The sequence below is a fragment of the Corvus brachyrhynchos genome, unplaced genomic scaffold (genome assembly GCF_000691975.1).
Source record: "Corvus brachyrhynchos isolate BGI_N302 unplaced genomic scaffold, ASM69197v1 scaffold167, whole genome shotgun sequence".
NCBI lineage: Eukaryota > Metazoa > Chordata > Aves > Passeriformes > Corvidae > Corvus > Corvus brachyrhynchos.
This window is the reverse complement of record NW_008239547.1, coordinates 5,423,436-5,428,195: the sequence shown is the minus strand read 5'-3', so window position 1 is coordinate 5,428,195 and position 4,760 is coordinate 5,423,436. Positions and strand designations below refer to the sequence as shown.

General features: G+C 41.9%; 1 protein-coding gene across 4 annotated transcripts in view; it reads left to right on the top strand.

Annotated features, from left to right (window-relative positions):
• The first annotated feature begins 3,230 nt into the window (after positions 1-3,230).
• The window catches only part of EPC1 (enhancer of polycomb homolog 1), a 64,913-nt gene continuing 63,383 nt past the window's right edge, over positions 3,231-4,760 (top strand). For 2 of the 4 annotated variants that reach the window (XM_008639273.2, XM_017741469.1), the window contains exons 1-2: positions 3,236-3,383; positions 3,960-4,063. The gene's annotated coding sequence lies outside the window, so the exon portion shown is untranslated. Of the gene's footprint in view, positions 3,384-3,959; positions 4,064-4,760 lie in introns of all 4 variants that reach the window. The other 2 variants (XM_017741467.1, XM_017741468.1) reach the window with 2 other exon arrangements.

The following is a 4,760-nucleotide window of genomic DNA, read 5'->3' as shown; positions in this document are numbered from 1 at the left end:
AGAATGGATGATGGTGTTTTTTCAGTTACTCTACTGTAAGAATTTTGGGGAAATTTGACATCAAGTCAAGTGAAGGTTATTCTTAAAGCCTGAGAACATATGGTTCAACTTTTCTTGGAACACTTATTCAGATTTAAAAAAAACAGTCGCAAATGTGTATTTCAATCCCTATCTCAATTCTTAACATCTAGCACTTGATATACACTGTTTTGAGTTAAAACTGATTATGAGATCCAACATGAGAGAAAATGACTCTGGCTTAAACTGTTACCATACATCAGCTTATCTACAGAACTAGTAGGCTTCAAATCTGAAGGAAATTTGGGACAGTTGCAGTTTAGTTTAGCCTGCAACAAAGGAATCCAGCCAAATTCTCTCACATTTGCCACACCACAGTAATTCCACAGACATTCCCAAGGCTTCACTTATTTGAGCTTATTTACTGTGCAGTGTTTAACCCCAAGTTATAGCACAACTAGCCAACATACTTAAGAGCCTCGTAATAAATGCAAAGTTATCTAAGGTATTTTGTGCAAAAGAAGTACAAAGAGTTTGAAAATATGTGTCTGCTACTACTGCAAATGCGGAAAATAAAGAAAAAGTGTTTAAAAACCCACAGCAACATAGTAAATGATGTCCTGAGAGGGCTCTGAGCCCTGACCATACTTCCCCTTCACCACCCAAGTATGATTTGCTCTCCTGGATGTAGCTATGCCCTACACCAGAGCCCTTTCTATGGCAGCTGGTGTGGGGTCAGTAGCTCTGACCAAGGAAGCTGTGACCGGTCCAGAGAGATGGTCCCAAAAGAGATCGTCTTCCCGAGGCCCGGTGTCTTCCCTCAGCTGCTGCCTAGGAGGGCCCTTGCAGAAGCTGTCAGCTCTTTAGTGATTGTCAGCTCGTGATTTCAGCTCAGCTCTGCGGGGCAGCCTCCAGGCCGGACCAGGGAGAGACGAGAGGCTCGTGTAGCTGTTCCGCACGAGGCAGCTTTATTAGTTAGTCAAAGGGGAGCCAAGAACAAGCACCTCTCTGCCCCCGCAGGGGCAGGGGGCTGGCTTTATAGGGATACAGGGGGTGGGTGCCAGAGGGTAAGGGCCAATGGGCTACAAAGGATCTGCATAGGGTCTCCCAGAGGATTCTGGGTTGGTCTTCTTCTCGCCGTAACTGAAGTAGCTCCCTTTCCAGGGGAGTCCTGCTGGGAGATGGAGCACTCCGTTTATCTCAGCAGACGTTCCTCCAGGGTGGGGGCTGGGCATACCCCACACTGTCTGCCCCTCCATCATGTACCTGAGGGCTCTGTCAGACCTGTGCTAGTGTAAGGAATGCAATAATCTATGGGACATTGCTGGTAGATGAAGGTTTCTCCAAAAACAAGTGACGGGAAGAAGGAACCTTCCCAGTATGCAAGGTCAGTTTGGCCCCAACCTTCCTATGTGCTTATCCATTCATATTAACAGCTTTGAGGGGAACCTTTAGTAATCAGATGTTCATATACTAAACATTACCACCAGGAGCAGGACTTAAGAATTCACTAAATGCAAACTAGGAGGAAGGCACAGACAACACGTAGTCCCAAACTCATGGTTAAGAACAACACTTTTGTTCCTATAAAAGAGTGTGCTACATCTCTTCAGGCCCATATTTTTCCTAGGGATTGTTTACTGCTAGCAGGCCTGGTTTATGATTTTTCCACCATGCCTTTTGGATCCTTTCATTGCCTTTTCTGTCTCAAACGTAAGTTTTGCATCTGTATTTTCAATGCTTTCAATAGCCTACTTCCCCCTTATCTATTTTCTGTCATTATACAAAGATTAATGCCAATTTGATTAGGTTTCTGTAGTTCACCTGCTGCTTTTTCAAACATCTTTGTGCTTTCTTCCATGCTGTCCTTCTTGCTGGAGTTTTCTTTCAACAACCACAAAACCTGATTAATTTTCTTCAGCAAATCCCACCTTTTGTCTTCTTTGCCATGAAGTATACACAGAAACAAGAGTTCGACTGATGGTGTGTTGCAAACTGTGCCTTCCCTGCTGATCAATACAGTCTCATTGTTTCCCTCATCTGCCCATAGCCATCTGCTGTCTTTTGTCTTATACTTTTGAGCTCTTCAGGGCAGGAATTATCTTTTTGCCCTATATTCCTATACAATATAACATTATAATCACAGCTCGCGATTAAGGCTGCTAGATAACATGATCATACAAACAAATTATAACAATGGCAAAATTTGCTCCAAGTTTTTTGCAGATTTTTTTTTTTTAGAAATATGAGGCACTTCAGGAAAAACATCACCAAATCCACTGTTTTTTCAATGCCTCTGAAAAAACGTTTAGAATAGCAGTAGGTGAGAATATTAATTCAAGTCTTTTAATATAGGGCTGGATCAGGCTCGGCAGGTCTGACAGCCTGTCTCCATTGTAACTCCTCCTAAAGGCAGGAAAAGGATTCTCACGGGAAATGAGTCAGGCCCTACGGAGCCCACGAGGCAGCATGCAAAAGGAGCTGTGCTACTGCCTGGCAAGATTGGTGGCTCAGACAGAGGACCACATAGTGACATTTTTATCATAATCCCTAATAGAAATATGCTATATTTTCCTGTTTATTTTTATTTTAAGGTGAATGTCACAAAAGTAAAAGGGCTGCAACACTAAACGGGGGTCATAATAACAGAAAATCCAAGGTTATTTCCACAGAGATCATGATTCAAGCAGACTGCTGTGAACCACAAATGCAAAATTATAAATACTACAAAGCGTGTATTTATGTGCAAGAGGCCTAAATTTCAGTTTCCGTTGAGAATCCTCTTTCCAGGGGCCTCTCTGTGCTGAAGTTATCTTGCACTGAACAGCGAAGGTGTTAGAATTTGCCCGTCTTTTCAGAGCCCAGCTCCAGCAGGCACTACCTGACTCAGCTCACAAACTAGAGCCACAGCATCAAATTTCCCAACCCACTTAATTTGAAAGCCTGCCAAGATAGGTGAAAGACCTTATAAATATGTAAAGCAGGAAGTTCAAATTACACAGTGATGTAAATTCCCAGTGATTGATGCCCTTTTAAAAACAATAAAAATCCTCGAGAAACTACAATGTTGGTGAATGTGCTTCCCTCCCGATGCTGACTGGTGGTGCCGTGCCGAGTTTGGCTGATGTATTGTACTTTTCGTGCGGATTTTATTTTGGATTTCTACCACTTCCTGGAGGCCAGGGGGAGGCACAGTGGGAGGAACCAAAAAACTCGGTGCCACAGCCATTTTGTTTGTGGGCAGCATGGTAGAATTCTGTCAGTCAGTATAAGGAGGGGTTTTTAAAACAGTATTTATGGAAAAACTATTCCTGCCGTAACGGATGTATCTGTTGAATTTAGTGTTAATTTAGTTCTTTCATAAGGTAGGTATTTATAATTGTAAGTAAATTGAGTATTTGTTGGGATTCAAGCCTCTCCACTTTCCAGGAATCATGGATTTTGTTTCAGGCATGACTGGCTCTTTCGGATGCTGCGAGGCTGCCGGAGCCCGGCGGGGCGGGGGTGCGGGGGTGCCGCGGGGGGAAAGGGCAGCATTTTTTAGTTCAGCAATGGAAAGTACTTCTGCTGCTGAGGAATGAATTTTCACAGTTTGCTACTGACATGAATCTTATGAATTCTACTACAAAAAAAATGCCTTTTAAGCTCCAAGTGAAGTTTGCAGTTGAAGCAAATGCGGCAGAAGCATAAAAAATATTTAGACTTTTGAGTTAAGGCCTTGCATAACATGCAGGATGAAATGCGAGACTTCTGGATTTCAGCCCAACTCTACTCAAACAATAAACCTAAGAGATATTTGGCAAACATGAAAAATATCCCAACGAGATTGGTCTTTTCAGTGGTTTTTTCTTCCCTTTATCTTATTTTCAAAGAATGAGGCTTAAAAAAAAAAAAAAAAAAAAGAAAAAGTCTCACTTTCTGCATTTGCGAAATATTTTAAGGATGTTCGGGAAGCCCTTTGCAGCATGGAGGTGGCTGGTTGTAGGAGAGCGAGTATGCAGTCCATATTGTTACAGCCCTTTTGCAAGGGCTTCCTTCTTCGAAGGTAAGTTTGTGGTTTTAACCAAAAATACTCGTTTCTGCGGGTTTTTGGCGTATATTAGTGCTGTGGAGGATTTTCGTTGTGTTGATGAACAAAACGTAGTTTTGTATTTTTCATAGCTTTGATTTCATGTGTATCCCACCCAACGGTGTCTCCTTAATAGCGACAATTACTGAAGTCAGTTTTGTTTCCTCTTTAAAATTTTATACAAGCGAAGATCAAAAGCAATTTAACTTAAATTTAGGAGTATAAGAACTCAAATATTTTCCAGATGGACTTGGGGTTTTTTTTCTGGTTCTGGCTTTTTGTTGGGGCGGGGGGGCAGGGGGGGATTCTTTACCGAGTAATAAATGGATCCAGGACCAAATATGTGACTGTCTATATAAATATAATGCAGCTCTCCTGTATAAAGAGGCGTATTATATTGCTGCTTTATGGTCTGATGGTGGCTAAAAGAGTTTACAATGCCATTTGTGATGGCTCTTGATGGATTACTTTGGTCTAAAGTAAGGGGGAAAACTGCCCTTGGTATGGTGAAGGTGGAGATGGACATAAGAGGGTTTATATGAAGTTATGTCTCTTAATAAACACTGACCTTTTTCTTTACAAATTCCAGCTCTTGTGGTAATTAGCTTAAAGCATTAGTTATATAAAGGTTCTTATTTCCCCACACTTCACTTAGATGCCTTGGTGTTGGGTT